This window comes from Protopterus annectens, chromosome 5.part1 (assembly GCF_019279795.1).
Source record: "Protopterus annectens isolate FY-2018-M chromosome 5.part1, PAN1.0, whole genome shotgun sequence".
In the NCBI taxonomy this organism is placed as follows: Eukaryota; Metazoa; Chordata; order Ceratodontiformes; family Protopteridae; genus Protopterus; species Protopterus annectens.
Window position 1 is genome coordinate 145,847,758 of NC_056736.1, and position 18,928 is coordinate 145,866,685.

The following is an 18,928-nucleotide window of genomic DNA, read 5'->3' on the forward strand; positions in this document are numbered from 1 at the left end:
TTCTAGTAATGTTTCAGCACTGGAATGGGATTTCATACAATTATTAAAAGATTGCAACATAAGGGTCATGAAACCCGACAGAGGTGGGGGAGTGGTATTTATGGACCATTGTAAGTATGTAGAGTATATGACAGAGCACTTAGAAACAGCGGCTTACGAACCTGTCTCTTTGAACAAAATACATGTTGCATATAAAAAGATTAATAACATCTTGCAGGATTTGTTCTTGGAAGGGTACATAGATTTAGATGTACATAGGTATCTGACTATGGCAGCACCAAGAATTCCAGCTTTTTTTGGGACACCTAAACTGCACAAACGTTTACAAGCACCCCCTTTTAGACCCATAGTCGACGGAAGGGGGTCTATTACTTATGCTTGCGCTAAATATGTGGACAGTGTCATAAAACCTCTCATAGAAAGCGAAGTTCACATATGTAAAGATTCTTGGTCCTTTCTAGAGAATATTAGTAAACAAAAGTATGCTCCTGAAGCTATATTTTTTGACCATAGATGTCAAAGATTTGTACACAGTCATACCTCAAACAACAGGACTTACTTGGGTGAGGGAATACATGTTAGCTAAAAATGTCAAAGATGATACCATTTATTTGGTGGAGACTTTGTTGGAGCTCGTATTAACTAACAACTTTTTTGTGTTTGAGAATCAGTTTTATTTACAAACATCAGGTGTATCAATGGGCTCCCCCTGTGGCGGCACTTTTGCAAATGCCGTTATGGCATATTGGGAGTCTACTCTTTTGTTCAAAGATGAGTGGTTTTTAAAGTATGTCACCTGGTACACATGGTACCAGGATGATATATTTTGTATTTGGATGGGTGAAAGGGAAATTATTCCTTTATTTGTGGATAGGATTACAAAATTGACGAACTTCTTGGAGTTTACGTTTAACATAGGACTCACCGAGATTAATTATCTTGACATACTCCTTGTTAATCAAGCCACAAAAATAGCGGAATTTGGGTCCTCGGCTCGAACAGGAAAAAATATTATCAGAATCTTCCAGCTGTAATCAAACTCCTATATCAAAAAGAGGCTCCGTTGTCCATAAAAACACAGGTTTATTGTAAAAACAAAGAACACTCCATGGATATAAACCAAAAGATTTCAGTGGTTAAGCGCTTTCATCTGAATCCCTCAGATTTCATCAGAACCAACATAAGCACTTAGCACACCCCTTTTATACTTGATTTGGCGCCAAAAATACAATTTAATTAACAAATGAATTTCTTAAAACAACATTGTTCCATATATTTCTATAATGTATAAGTTTGTATCAATTCCTAAGTAATGCATTTAAATACTGGGTATATAAAATGAATATGCAAAACACACATATATATGTCATAGTACCTACATTTCATATTAAATTTAAAAACTCATGAAAAATTAATAATGGATGCTGTCCTAAATGTATATAAACTCTTGGAAAGTTAATGTACTTAACCCTTATGTACGTATAGCATTCCTATATTCCTAATCTTATATTCTCTCATCCCCGGTCCAAAAGTAAAAAAGGCTTAATACTAATGAAATCATTTAAACCGGGGGGAGATGTTGCATCACATATAATTTGCCACTCACTTTCCTTGTATGATAAGTAAGTTTTCCAATCACCTCCATACACAGACATTTCCACCTGATCAATTATTGTAAATTTAAATGTATGATCCTCACCTTTGTCTGACACATGCCTACTGAGTGCATTTTGATGTCTTTTTCTTTATTCTATGCAAGTGTTCGTATACCCTTGTTTTAAGTTTCCTCTCTGTCTTGCCTACATAGTAGGCAGGACAGATGGTACAGGTGGCAAGGTACACTACCCTCTGACTATTGCAATTACCTTTGATACTCTTCAGTCTAGTTTTTAATGAATTGTCTAATCTAATAATTTTACTTTCATTAATATTGTTGCACTGATTGCAACATCCACACTTTGTTGTCCCACTCCATTTTTTGTTGTTATCTTTAATACCTGAATTTAACTCTAATAGTTTTTTCAAGTTAGGTGCGGTTTTAAATACACATGTCAAATGACTCCCTATGTATGATGCAATGTTGTCTGTAGTGATTAACAATTCCCAGTATCTGTTTAAAATTTCCTTCACCAGATTGGTGTATGGATTGAATCTTATTACACAGACTATCGTGTTAAGTCCTGAACAAGTCTTTTTGTTAGTCTCAAAGGGTACTCCTAGTAAAGACCTATATTTAATATTCCAATTCGTTTTAGCAAAAAGGGTTACCTCTTCCACCATTCTTCTCGGGTAATTTCTTTCCAAAAACATTCGGGCAATGCCATCTATTTCTTTCTCCATAATGTCTTTAGTAGATGACATCCTCGCTGCCCTAATGCACTCTCCCTTTAGGACATTTTTAAAAATGTGTTTAGGATGACAACTGCCAAATTCAATATAATCGTTTGAAAAGGTGGATTTTCTGTGTATCTTTGAAATAAATCCTTCTGGAGATGTACTAATATATGTGTCTAGATAAGCAATACCAGATAACTCTTTCTTGAAGGTAAATCTTAAAAAATCAGTACTAGTGTTGATAAAATCAATAAATCTTGAAATGTCTTCAGTCGGGCCCTTCCATATGATAAATATGTTTTCCAAAAATCTTGAATATAATGAAATGTTCTTGAAAAATTCAATAGTGAAGAGAAATTGATTTTCCCATTCAAGCATAACCAGGTATGCGAAAATGGGGGCACAAGATGCCCCCATAGCCACCCCCCTGGTTTGCCTGAAAAATTCTCCTTCGAATTGGATATAATTGTAATCCAATATTAGCCCCATCATATCCAGAATTAAGGAAATTATATCCCAACTTAGTCCTGAGTACTTTTTCAAACTGTTCTCAAAATATTCTAAACCTGTGGTGTAGGGAATACAAGAAAATAAATCTTGTACATCTATTGTTAAGAATGTTATTTCTTCAGACCAAACACCAGGAGTTAATCTACTCAAAAATTCCCATGAATCCTTTATAAGGTGGGGCACTACATTATAAATGTGCTTTGTCCACTGGTCAATCGCAACACCCATGTTATACGTCTTGGAATGAGAGCCTGCAATAATAGGCCTAAATGGTGGTATCTCTAATGACTTATGAATCTTCGGAATTCCGAAAATATGAGCCATTCTTGGGTGTTCCGTTCTCAAAAAATGATAAATCTCATTAGTTATACGATTGTCCATTAAATATTCTTCAATCACTAAATCAATCCTATGATAGCCAATGTTAATCTGGTTTAATGAGACTTCTTCATAGTTTCCCGATGAAAAAAGAATGTCATGTATTGCTTTAGTGTAATTGGCAGTATCATAAATAATAATGCCCCCACCCTTGTCAGGTTTCATTAATCTGATATTTTTGTTATTCACGACTTGTTGTAAACAGTCTCTCTCCCCTGTAGTTAAGTTGTCATTAAACACAGAACTCAGGGTGTTTGTCTTATAAATGTCTTTGTGTAGTCTATAAATATCTTTAACTACCATTTTCTCAAAAAGAGCAATTTGAGGATGAGAGTTAGGTATATATGAACTCTTTTTACAGAGTCGTGGAATGTGGTGTGCACTGCCTGAAGCAGCATCTTTCCTGTCTTTGAATTGTAAAGCCAAATTAAGTCTTCGACAGTACATTTTTATTTCCTTCACCATATCCACAAGATTAAATTTCACAGTGGGAATGTATTTCATTCCCTTACTGAAAAGATTGTAAAAATCGTGAGACACAAAAAATTCAGTATAATTGTATACCTTAAAACCTGCGAAGGATAAAACTAAAGGACCCTGTCTGTTTTGAGTAATGATGTCTTCTGTATTGTGGAATACTTCCTCAACATTGTAAAAAGTTCTTTCAAGACTGTTTGAAATACTAGTACCTTCCTTTTTGTGTAATGTCACTCAAATTGTTTGCAATATTAGATGTATTTAATAAGACAATACCCTTTGAAAAAGAAGAAATATTCTCATTTGAAAGTATCATTTTAAGATCTTTTTCATTAGATTTTAATGTTTTCTCTGGTATTGCTTTGGTGCAGGGTGGTGTCTCCCTCCTTGAAAATTTAAATATTCATTAGTCCTTTCATTTCTCATGAAATAATGCCTATCTGGACCTTCTCTACCTGTATTGGGATGTGGCCACACATACACTTTGTGTTCTTTATATAACTCAATGTCCCTCTCCAGTTTCTTTACCTTTCTACTATACACACTTTTAGCTTTGTTCTCAGCATATACAAATTGCTTGTGGTACAAGTCCTGCCATTCATCAAAGTTAACACTTTGAACAATTTCTTCATTGACAGTTTCAAGTTCATTCATTAAACCAGAAATTTTTGCATCGTTAAATTTCATTAATTTCTTAATAAAGTTGAAACCAAAACTGTCAAACAACTCATTGAATTCACCAATACTTTCTTCAGTGTATTTTATACCCAATGGCAGCTTGAAAAAATGAATACCTTTTGGGACAATACCCAGTTTTAAACATTTATCCAAATATGCATTGTCAATTTTGACACATTTCAATGAAATTAATTTTTTGCCCATCATATTAATCTTCTCTTTAATGGGTTCAGAATAGACTTCATTTAAATCTCTATTAAAATCACCATTCTTATTTTCAAAATAATCTGCTTTTTCACTTAAAAAATCATTAAAAACATCTCTAACACCATAAGACTGTTTGCAATTTATATTATTTACAGAATAATTTCCGTGTTTGTACACAGTCTTGTCTACATAACCTGAGAATAAAGTATTCTCTCTAAAGACAGTACCTTTTTTCTGCTCTTGTCTCGGAATGAGTGAAGCAGAGTACGATTTAGGTGGTGCCTTGTTCTTAGGTTTTGCCCCCAATCTGACCGCCTCTTCTTGCTGTAAAAGGCTAAGGTCAAATGTAAAGTCACCATTTGGTGATAAATTCACATCCGCTTCTCTCAAGTCCAAATCCAAATCAGTTCTAGATGTTTTCGGCGTTCCAGTGGGTTTTATTAAACCCTGCCCATTCGGAATATCGTCTTCATTTTCTGAATAAACCAAATTAGAGTGACTTCTTGTTAAAGATTCCCTCGATACTTTCCGTGTTTCAGAGCCGTTTGCTCTTCCTTGCTGTACGCTCTCAGAGAGCTTTCCTACTAGTTCTAGCAGCTTGCTAACGTCGCTCTGCAATGACGTGACGTCCGCACGGAGTTTGGTATATTCATCCCTGCCCAATGAAGCTATAGGAGACCCGGTTTCAGCCATTACAAGAAACAACGTAATAAATATGAGAAATTCACCAAGCCACAAAAATAGCGGAATTCGGGTCCTCGGCTCGAACAGGAAAAAATATTATCAGAATCTTCCAACTGTAATCAAACTCCTATATCAAAAAGAGGCTCCGTTGTCCATAAAAACACAGGTTTATTGTAAAAACAAAGAACACTCCATGGATATAAACCAAACGATGTCAGTGGTTAAGCGCTTTCATCTGAATCCCTCAGATTTCATCAGAACCAACATAAGCACTTAGCACACCCCTTTTATACTTGATTTGGCGCCAAAAATACAATTTAATTAACAAATGAATTTCTTAAAACAACATTGTTCCATATATTTCTATAATGTATAAGTTTGTATCAATTCCTAAGCAATGCATTTAAATACTGGGTATATAAAATGAATATGCAAAACACACATATATATATGTCATAGTACCTACATTTCATATTAAATTTAAAAACTCATGAAAAATGAATAATGGATGCTGTCTTAAATGTATATAAACTCTTGGAAAGTTAATGTACTTAACCCTTATGTACGTATAGCATTCCTATATTCCTAATCTTATATTCTCTCATCCCCGGTCCAAAAGTAAAAAAGGCTTAATACTAATGAAATCATTGAAACTGGGGGGAGATGTTGCATCACATATAATTTGCCACTCACTTTCAAACAATCAGTTTTATTTACAAACATCAGGTGTATCAATGGGCTCCCCCTGTGGCGGCACTTTTGCAAATGCCGTTATGGCATATTGGGAGTCTACTCTTTTGTTCAAAGATGAGTGGTTTTTAAAGTATGTCACCTGGTACACATGGTACCAGGATAATATATTTTGTATTTGGATGGGTGAAAGGGAAATTATTCCTTTATTTGTGGATAGGATTACAAAATTGACGAACTTCTTGGAGTTTACGTTTAACATAGGACTCACCGAGAGTAATTATCTTGACATACTCCTTGTTAATGATAAAATAAATCATAGACTCAAAAGTTTAATCTATAGGAAGCCCACCTATTCAAATTCATTGTTGCATTTTTCAAGCAACCACCCATACCACCAAAAACGAGCCGTCATCAAAGGTCAGGTCGTTAGGGCTGCACGTATGGTGACTGACGCCCAAGATTTTGAAACTGAATGTAAAAAGTTAATGAATATGTTTAAATCAAGAGGATACCCTGCTGCTCTGATTTCAAGTATTATAACAGAAGTGTCTTGTAAAAGAGACGAAGGTCATTTTTTCCCTTTATTACCCGGTCAGGATAGTAATAATAGTCCTAATGTTTACCAAGATAGTTCCTGTACAAGTGGAGGTGTTATGGCTATAGAGCATGCTAAGGACAACTATTGTACTAGCTTCTTGTATACATTTTCATTAGACTACAAGAAAATAAATTATTAATAAGAATTGGGACATTATTAAAAATGATAGAAATTTAGTCGCTCTTTTAGGTGATAGGCCTAAAATAACTTACAGGAGAGGGGACAATCTTTAAACTATATTAGAGAGTTCCAAGAATAAGCAACATTCAAATAGACCAAAGGGTATGTTTAAGTGTGGTCATGTGCACAATGCAAGCACATTAAAGTTGGGAACCACTTTTGTATTAACGGCAAGGAATACAAAGTGAATTATCACTAACTGTGAAACTAAAATTGTCACATATGCGGCTTTGTGTAATCTTTGCAAAGCATTTTACATCGGCAAGACCGAGCATAAGTTAAAGACCAAAATTTATGAGCACCAGTATGCTATTGCAAAGAAGGATGTCACAAATGCCTTAGCAAGGCACATTACGGAAAATAGTGATCATGAGTTTTGCTTTGTTATTCTACAACAAAGAAATCCTGACACAAGAGGAGGACCATGGCAAATTCGTCTTGAAATTGACGAATTGCTATGGCAAATACGTACTAGAGCGCACGTTATGCCAGGTATAAACGAAGCACTCTCCATAAAATGTGTTCTGAAGTGGCTTTCTTACAACAGCTAGCTTGGTGATTTATAAAATCTAACAGATACCTTAGGCATAAACACATTTTCCGGTAAAACAGTTCATTTTACTATGATGCAACTAGTATTTATTTAGTTTAAATTGAATTAAAGACAGGTACAAAACCAGTAGGTATTATTTTATTTTATTTTATTATATAAATATGAAATATAAAGAATAAAAGATAAAAAATCATTTCAAATTGACTGACATTATTTATTTTTGACACATGTCAGTCAACAAGCAGTCAGGTTTAGGAGCGTAGGAGTTTACAGGTTCTGTTGATCAAATAGCGGGATAGCTCGCTATTATTACGCAACTTGTCCTACATTATCATATTATGTTTTTTCAGATGCGTTAGTGATTGATGCCTATGAGAATGTCATTGTTTTAATACTAACATGTCTAAGTACTTGTTAATAGTTAAACATACAAATATGTATGTGTTTTATTTTGTTAAGTACATCTAACTGGGTATTAGACCTTTATGAAACCACTAATTGTATATATAGTGCTTTATCTAACAATGACTTTACAAGCATTACTTTTTTAAGGTTGCCATGGTAATATTTAATTAAATAATGCAACCTTCTCGGATTGGACAATGCAATGACATCATTTGTTTAAAATAAGTCCTATTTCAACATCTTGCTGTTTGTCTGATGAAGGCTTAATATTTATTTTGCCGAAAGCGCTCACTTTTACTTGTATAATAAAAGCTGTTTTATTCAAGTCTGCTCTTATAGTGTTCCATTTTGGCCTTTTACAAGGATATCATAACATTCTCCCTGCAGTCCTTCTAAGTTATCTCATTCAGCAATACAAAAATTGGACTTATCAAACATGCTAAATTGCTAGACATCTGTATAAATGAGAACCTAAAATTTGACACACAGACACACAATTTCCCTGATGTTCTGGGGGCCATAGAGTGCACCCACATTGAAATTAAGGCCCCACCTGGGTAGTTGGGATGGAGATACATAAACTACAAAGTGTATTTCTCCATCAGCTACCAGATGAGTGTAATTAATTGAATATCATCTACAGTGTGTGTGTGTGTGTGTGTGGGGGGGGGGGCACATACAGTATGCTGTTTTCATGACTTCTACATATGGCACACCATAGACTCGTATCAACATTTTTCAAGGGGTGAGTTCCCCTAGGACCATCTTATTGGAGATGATAGATATGTGTTAGAACTCTGACTGCTGACACCAATCGGACATCCAAAAAAATGAAACAGACAAAGGGGTATAGCTCTGCACATTTGTATAGCAACAACATATCTGGACATGTGTTTGGGCTGCTGAAGGCATGTTTTTGCTATCTGGATTCATCAAGTGGCACTTTGCAGTATGAGTCTGACACCTGTGCAAAAATATTTACAGGATGTGCAATGTTACATAATATGATACTGAGGAGCAGATACAGCAAGGGGCAAGTTGCAAGAGAAAGACAGGCAGTGGAGGAGCCAGATAAAGGAAATGATTATACTAGATGGAGATGGTTGCAGTATAGAGTGGCCATGGCAAAAAGCAGTGACTCGCAAATAGCTTCAACCCATACGAAAGCTTTGTAAACAGATACTTTGTATTAAAAATGATGCATACTGATCAAACATCAGACCTTTCTGCATCCATGCATATGCAGGCCACACTGTGCATCAGAAATGGGCAACCAAAACAACTATGCACAAAGGGCCTGGCATATTTATAACAATCTGCACAGGTAGGAGAGAGAGCATATGTGTTGATGCCTTTGACAGGGAGTTGTGTGATTATGGAAGAGATATGACAAAGAGTACAGGAGTGTGTTTGGGCTATGGTGGGGGGCATAAAGGGTGAGGTACTTCAGAGGTCCACTGTCTTAAGAAGTGTGTGTGTGTGTGTGTGTGTGTGTGTGTGTGTGTGTGTGTGTGTGTGTGTGTGTGTGTGTGTGTGTGTGTGTGTGTGTGTGTGTGTGTGTGTGTGTGTGTGTGTGTGTGTGTGTGTGTGTACACATGTGAGCAATGTACTGTGGCCAGTGTTGATGTCAATGTGTGTCTGCAGAGACATAGCCTCATCACCAGGTGCTGAATTACATGTTGAAGTAGTGGGCAGGTCAAGGGCATGCAAGCTAACATGTTACACATCCCATTCATTGACTCACCCACTATTGCTGCCTCTGTCAGGAGCAGCATGTATTGTACTATGCCTCTACCTAGTTTTTGACATGCTATATGACTGTGATTGATGTTCATCACCTGATGTGCTGCTTCCATGACTGGCACAACCCTGGGGTGTCCTCTCTTGTGTGAAGCAACCTTTTGAAGAGATGTAGCAGTGGGTGTGCTAATGCAGCCTTTGAATGGGCTCACTCATGCACATGCACAAGCACAATTACTGCCATCTCCAGGCATACCAGTGGAATGGCATCCTGTATTGCTCTACATGCTATGCAGGTGACCTCAAAAGGACAGACCATATTCCATTAGGCGATTTAGTCTATCAAGACAATCTCATATGAAAGACATTCTCTCACAGAGGTCATACTGCACAGTCTGCATAAGCCTGACAAACTCTGCCACTGGTCTGATAGTAGTACCCTCTGCCACTGTGATGTCCCTTTACATACACTGGGTTATGTCCATTGACACACTAGCTTGATAGGGAATGGGTAACCTTGTCTCCATCAAGACCCAGTCTTGTCCCCCATGTGTGTGCCCTCCCCTACCCAATGGCGCTACTAGCAGATACAGATATGTGCCCAGCGTAAGGTCTTGTATGTGCCTGACTGGTGTAACCACAGTTACCTGTTCTCCCTATGTAGTGTGTTTGTAGGCATAGATGTTGCATCCACAGAATGTGTAGTGGATGCATTGGTCACATTCCCTGTGTCCAGCACACACACAATGTACTGTTGATTATGCCAGCTCATATCCACCATCATACATGGAAGTATCATGCCCTCTCAGACTTCAGGAAGTGGCAGCTGCATAGTCGTGGTTCCAGGTGAAGAATCTCCTGTGAACAAAGGAAAGTGCAACAAAATGTGTAGGCAAAGCCCAGTATCATAATTATACTATTAAATGAGGTTTTGTAACAGAAGCTCTCAAAAGTTGCAAAGGTAAATACAATACCTTGAGCAGGGGATTGTGGTGGAAACCCCAATGTTCTTATATAAGCTAAACAGACCACATTAACAACTAGGCCAAGAAGAATGGCTATACAAGACCAACATGGGCATTGAAGAGAAATTGCTGTATATACATGAAGCATCTTTAATAATTATTTTCGGTGCATGTGTACCTCTGCCCCAGCATCCATCACCACCCTGAGGGACTTATCTGAAATGCCAGTGCTTCTGAGGAGACCAGATACTCCAATATCACCTTTGGAGCTGACTTAAACAATGGCTACCAACTTGTTGACCTATCTTTCTGTGCTTGGTGGGCAGCTCAATGTTATGCATCATGAATAATGTCACTGGGAAATGTTGAACTATTGCATAGGAATGGTTTGAGCCACCAAAATAATCTATTTCTACCACCAGATCTTTCCAGGCACAGTCATAGTAGACCCAGTCAACTGCATCCTAGCCAAGGAAGCAATTATCCATGGAGACAGAGCCCCTGGATGAGTCATTCATTCTCAGCATCTGAGAATCTGGTATTCCTTGCGGATTTGTCAGCAAACTTGTCAATATGCTTCTTTTAAACTTGTCATTTAGACTTTAAACTGTAGGTATTGAAAACACTGGCATGAACATCATGGTTGGGCATTTCCCACAGGTTCCCTTCCAACAATGTTCTCTCTTAAGCACATACACCATGCTGCCTGCATGTCTGACATTTCCATATCTCTAACCAGTCTGTGCATCCAATGTCTGTCACATAACAGTAAGGAACAAATACCCCCCCCCCATAGTTCAAGCACTGTTTTATTACAGCTCCCCTGTATAACATCAGTGTGACCTGAGATTTATGAAAAATGTCTTGGGAAATGTGGCAGAATAATACAGTATACAAGAGTCAGTTTGATTAGCCCACAGGTGTTACATCCTCTTGCTGAATGATTTGCACAGATGATCTGAGGAAGTACGCATGGGTGTGTTTGCTTCATTATTCTTCTGCACAACATTTATCTACACTACAAGTACATCTCTCAGTTCTCTGTTGTTCTATAATCCCTTGAAAGTATTGTTACAGATTTATATGTGGCTAGTTAATGAGATAGCTATCAGTGCACATTAGTTTCTTAATTAAGCTGCAAAAAGTTGCAACTTTTGAATTTTAGGCAGATGTTCTGTTTGAGGCAAGTGCTGAACTCTCTATCAAAACTGTAGCTCCATGGCTTCATATGTTGTCTGATCATGCTTAGTACTTCCCCTTGTGATTATATTACACATATTTAGGTGTCTTGGAGTAATTATCATGCAAATGAGGACCCAACACAGAAATGTTTTTGAATTGCTCAATTGTCATATCTTCAATACTGGCCAAACTCCATGCTAAGCTCTATGCAGCATCATAGTACATGTCTAGGCACCTGCAGGCAACACTGTAAATGAGTAGTTCAGCTTATGCCTCTCAAAAAATACCTATAATGCCACAAAACACATACTGAAAAGGGAATTTTTGTGATGCAATGTTTACTAGCATCATATACAAAAAAAATGGTTTGCCAAGTTTCACAGCTAAAACTGCTACGTTTAAACATTTTTATCCATTACTTATAAAGACCTGTTGCACCAGTGGTTGTGTAAATGAGCTACCCCCCATTGTACAACAGGTGGCACACCAGAAAATGGGTGTGTGTCCACAGATTTCTTATCATTTTTGTGTGCAACTTGTCTTAGGCATCACAATGGCATCTAACAGAGAAAATACTGCTGTATTCCATGTGAAAAGGTGGAAGCAAACTATTCCTCCACTTACCATGCCAAAACTACAGTCAAGGCTCCTGTATGAGGGATATGAAAGCACTCAGTATAAAGAAGGGGCATAGAACAGCTTGGCCCAAAAGCTGCCATATGCCATGGGGATCCCTACAGAGGTAAAAATGACATAATCTCCACAATGACTACAGGAGACTTAATCTTGACCTCATGGGCTTCTGAGAAGCCATGCTTAGAGTGCACAAAGCAACTGTATGCTTTAAGTAATCCTTGGCTTAATGCTATATACAAACTGCTACTTCGTACCATGCACATATCTGACGCACTCTCATTTCTTTCTCTTCTACCCACAAAACATCTGCAGAGAATGTGTAGCTGCACAAGAGAAGCCTATAACACTTTAGAAAGTGCCAGGGTAAGTATACCTGTTACAGGCAGTAGACATGTATATGTTAACAATCTGATCAGTTCTTACAGCTGTAGTCTGAGTAAGTATGGATTTTCCATAGGATTGCAACAATATCAAGTGTCTATATAGTGGTACAAAAACAGAATACAACTGTCCAGTAGAGATTACTCGCATCCTCCTCTTTTCTCATCATAGGTTGTGTTTGGAGCAGTACAGCTTCTGTGTGGTTTTCTTCATTCAGCAGCTGCTGGAAGTACTCCTTCCATCTGCCTTTGGTGTCACGTGGACTGTGAGCAGATTGTTGCTGGCATCCCTTATGAAGGGTGTCTGACTAACTTCCTTATTTTTTTGTCTTTGCCTTGCAATCTGATATAGTTTCATTGTGCCATCTACTGAGTCACTTTCCAGAAGATGTAGAGTGCCTCTGATGCCTTGATCTCTGTTATTGCATTGGCATTCCTATCCTGTTTATTTTCCAGCCTGATCTGACTTTTCTATCTCCCACTTTTTCCTGCACTCCTTCTTTCTTTTGATGACTTCCTGGACTTCTGTATTCCATCACCAGCTTTCCTGTACCTTATTTCCATACATCGCTCAGCCACATATCTGTTCTGTAGTCCTCACACATGCTGTGCTGAGGGGCTGCTATTTTTATTCATATCAACCTATTTCATTTTCTTTTTTGAGGTGCTAGATCCCTGAATTATTCCTTGAAATGTTGTGCTTTTTCTCTAGTCAACTTCCAGGTCTTCAGCATAGTCTCTGTTGACCTCAGAGCCTTCTCTGACCACAGCTTGCAGCTGATTGTGGCAACTAGCGGTTTATACTGTGGGCCAAATGTTTCACTAGGGATGACATTGCATTCACTGATTCTACCCTAGTGCCATTTCCTCACTAGGAGGAACTCAATCTGATTTGCATGTTATCTTGTAATTGTCTCACTTTCTGAACCATGTGTTGGCTACTATCAAGCCATTTGCCAGATAGAAGTCTAGAATGGCTTAGACCCAGGCATTCCTCATATCCTGTTCTATCTCTCTCAATATGTGCATTCATGTCATCCATTATCAACAATTCATGCTGTCCTTCTTTACCTAGTAGATCCTGCAACTGTTGTCATAATGCTCTCTTTTCTTCACTATCACAACCCTGCTATGCAGCAGGGGCTGAAATTATGAATACTGCAATTTCCTTAGGCTGACGTCTGATTGCCATGAGTCTGTCACTAAATCTTATGACATCCCTCACTGTCTTCTGAAGTCTCTAACTCAACACAATTCCCACACCATTTCTAGCCTGTTCTCCCCTGTGTAATAGACTCTAGATCTCAAGCCTAGTGGCTTTGCAGCATTGTCATTCCATCTTGTCTTCTAGGTACACAGAATGTCCAGCATTTTCCTTACCATCATGTCATCCACTACCAAGCTTCATCCTATCAGTGTAGCTACACTGAGTGTAGCAATTCATAGTTAATGTTTGGCAAGTTGATTAACTTTACACCCAGCTTTACTCAACAGAGCGGTCCCAGGTAGCCCAAGCTGGGCAACTGGACACCAGCCAGCCAGTAGCTTATGGACCCCGGGCTTTTGGGCTTAATGGTGGGCACATATTGATCATTATGTATACCGCTCCTACCATTAGCATGACTCCTCGGCATATGTCAGATTAGGCAGAGTGCTCAAACCTCTTATAACAGACAAATATCCATGACCATTTGGTGACATTAGTCAACATGATTGAATCACCCAGAGCTTTATTTTACACCATCGAGTGGTTAGCTCTGTTATGGGAAGCAGTCTGTGATCCAAGTTTTCCTATCTCTAGGGTACTGTGCACCATAGTAAATGCCCAAAGTGGTTGCTCTGTGAAAATCTTCCCCCTATATGGCACTGTGTAGAGTCTGTGCTGCTGCCCACAGCTTCATTCTTTGGCGAGTCTGAAATTAAAACACTCAGCATATGTTTCAGAGGTGGAACGAACTCCACTGAGATACATGGACAACATGCAAACTCCAAACAAGCATTGAGTGGAGGTCAGGATTGAACCTATTTGGATATTTTATGTAAACCCCAATCTATTGATACTTACTTTATTTTTATTAATAGTATTTCATAGATGCACATTAGTAAACCTGTTGCCCCCACTCCAATATTTTTTTCAAAATCAAGGCATTCACTAGCAGTTTTTTTTTTTTTTGCTATTAATCTAATTTCACTTCTCCTATGTATTATTTTCATCTTATTTTTATGTATTCAATTATTGTTGCTACCAGTGCCCTGCATAGCAAGTGTGTAAACTTTCTCATTTGTTCCCTGCTTTATATAATTTACCATACATTTTAAAGTGCAAACAGTAACAGTTATACAGACTTGCCTGATTTTGGGCCAGTTCACTTACTGATTGTTTTCTGTCACACGATATTCTAAGCAAATGCAACCTGCTCTGTTCACACTCGGTGCATTCCCGTACCCTATATCCTAACCCCTCCTACCTGAACTCACTCTAAATTTAACCTCCCCATTTCCACCCACCTCAAAGCTCAACCAACCCCAGTTTAAAATGCCTGCACACTTTAACTATTTGCAGTTCCTCCCATATTTCATTCAATAGTCCCCAAACTATCCAGTTCTCCCTTCTGTCCTGTATATCATAACATTCTCCCTGCCCTCTTACTTACCAAGACCTTAACACCATATTTTTCCAAATATAACACATCACCCCTCTTTTTCCACCCATTCCTCTATTACTAAACTTGTATAAATATCATTCTACAACTAAACACCATTAATCCAATCTCCATTCTGACTGTCTTACTTTTATTGCCACTTACCCGCTTAACATTTTTACCTTCACATTTCCACTCAACTCATCACAATCGTCCTAGTTGTACCATCCAACACATACATCCCATAACTCATCACCGTCATCCTAGTTATACTATCTAACATGTACATCCCATAACCCATCACCATCATCCTTGCATACTCTTCAACATGTACATCCCATAAACCATCACCATCATCCTAGATATACTATCCAACATGTACATCCCATAACCCATCGCCATCATCCAAGTTGTACTATCCAACATGTACATCCCATAACCCATCACCATCATCCTAGTTCTACTATCCAACATGTACATCCCATAACCCATCACCATCATCCTAGTTATACTATCCAACATGTACATCCCATAACCCATCACCATCATCCCAGTTCTACTATCCAACATGTACATCCCATAACCCATCACCATCATCCTAGTTCTACTATCCAACATGTACATCCCATAACCCATCACCATCATCCCAGTTATACTATCCAACATGTACATCCCATAACCCATCACCATAATCCCAGTTATGCTATCCAACATGTACATCCCATAACCCATCACCATCATCCTAGTTATACTAACCAACATGTACATCCCATAACCCATCACCATCATCCTAGATATACTATCCAACATGTACATCCCGTAACCCATCACCATCATCCTAGTTATAGTATCCTGTATGTACATCCCATAACCCATCACCATCATCCTAGTTGTACTATCCAACACGTACATCCCATAACCCATCACAATCATCCTAGTTACACTATCCAACATGTACATCCCATAACCTATCACCATCATCCCAGTTATACTATCCAACATGTACATCCCATAACCCATCACCATAATCCCAGTTATGCTAACCAACATGTACATCCCATAACCCATCACCATCATTCTAGTTATACTAACCAACATGTACATCCCATAACCCATCACCATCATCCTAGATATACTATCCAACATGTACATCCCATAACCCATCACCATCATCCTAGTTATACTATCCATCATGTACATCCCATAACCCATCACCATAATCCCAGTTATGCTAACCAACATGTACATCCCATAATCCATCACCATCATTCTAGTTATACTAACCAACATGTACATCCCATAACCCATCACCATCATCCTAGATATACTATCCAACATGTACATCCCATAACCCATCACCATCATCGTAGCTATACTATCCAACATGTACATCCCATAACCCATCACTATCATCCTAGTTATACTATCCTGCATGTACATCCCATAACCCATCACCATCAGTCTTGTTATACTATCTAGCATGTACATCCCATAACCCATCACCATCATCCTAGTTACACCATCCAGCATGTACATCCCATAACCAATCACCATAATCCTAGTTATACTATCCAACATGTACATTCCATAACCCATCATCATCATTCTAGTTATACTATCCAGCATGTACATCCCATAACCCATCACCATCATCCTAGTTCTTCCCTTAACATTACATGTCTGGCTTAACCAGATATAGTAGTACTAATAGAAACCTGGCTGTATAAACAATAAATTTCCCCATCTCAATTATAATAAATTGCTCCAACAGTGAAGCTTATGTCCCTAATCTCTGGAAAAACCACATTCTTCCCCTCCATGAAGGAGGGCATTCAGCTAAACTCGCAAACTACTGGCCCATTTCCATTCTCTCCCCCCATCAAAAATACTTAAAGAAATGCATCCAGTCACTACTCTTGCATTAACTCACACAAAATAACTTCCTCTCTCATGGCAGCATGGCTTCTAACCCCGCCAAAGTACCTCTACCACTTTTTCACCAATACAGTTAACACAAATAGAAATGATGCCAATGTAGTGCCTTCCCTCTTCCTTGATTTATCCAAGGTCTTTGTCATGGTTGTATCTCTTTTCTCTTAAACAGACTTCAAAACATAGGACTCAACACCACTGCTATATCATGGTTTTGTAGCCACCTACAAAATAGAGCTCAAACTGTCAGGTGGCAAAACATCTTATCCTTCCTCCCCATCCCAGTCTGTGTACAACAAGGGTCAATCTTGGGACCCATTCTCTTTAATATCTTCATCAATGACCTACATAAAGCCCATAAAACTGCATCCCAAGTACAGTATGCAGATTATGCCATAGTTATTGTATCACAAAAAAACATCAACAAATTACAAAAACTAACCCAGGAGTCCTTTTCCTCTATAGAAACTTTGCTGATATCTGCCCAGTAATTCCAAACTAATCCTATTTACTTCTAAACAGCTTACAGTCAACAAAACCTCCTCATCAGTTGCCTCATTCAGCATAACAAAAATTGAACTTATCACACATGCTAAATTGCTAGACATCTTTGTAAATGACAACCTAAAATTTGACACACAGATATCCAAAATATAATGAAAAAATACAGTAAAAACAACACACTCTCTATAGAGCCAAACCTTTCCTCTTAGACAATGTAAGAAAACACATTGCTTCTTCTCTCCTCTTGCCCACTCTGACATATTTTGCACCAATCCTTAACAGCATCCAAGTGACATTCCTAAGCAAACCTGAGCAATGTTTCTAAAAAATAGCAAGATTCACCACCAACCTTCCAAATAGAACTCACAACTTTGCTTCCCTAAGGGAAGTACAGTGGTTGGAATTCCCACATTATCTAACCCACTCACAACTTCCACAAATCTATAACATTGAGCATAAACCTAACAAATGCCCTTTCATTTCCAGCCTCATACAAATATAAAATTCCAGACCACTATGCACATTGGGATAAATGCCTTTTAATTGTATCCAGACCTAACAATTCTGCAGGCAAATATTTTCATGTAAGTTCATAGGTGAATACTAGGCTATCAGACTGCAGATTATTGCAAACCTAGCCAATAACACCTTCTAGTCAGAATCAAACCTAGTACCTTATATCTATGAGGTAAAGACATTAGCCATTATGCTAATCCCTCCCCCTGCCCTCACTAGTTTTCCACTATGTCACTAAATCACGCAATTCCATCCCACTAGCAATATGACAGGAACACTCCCTAAAATCATATAAAACTCAGTTAAAGTCTTACCTACCCAGCTGCCAGGTCTGTGCATATAATGTTCTGGGAGTATCTCCAAACCTTTCCTGTCACCACTCTTTTATGTAACTGGCCGTAATACACCTACTTCTTCACACTCTGTTACTGTCTCACTATTATCTGCCCATCTGTACTACTACCTCAATATCCCTTTTACTGATCCTCATCAACACTCCTTCATAACTTTAACCATCTTCATCCTATAATCACTTCACTGTCTCCTACTTAATATCTATTTATAGTGGATTCTATTTGAAATTGGCTAGACTCTTATAAACTTGATATTAACTAATATTTTATGGTATTCTTGTTTTAACTGTCATTTTTTCATTGGGTCTATATTGTAAACTCGAACGCTTACCTTATCAAATACCTAAACATTGACCCATCTTCATTGAACCGCATAAACAT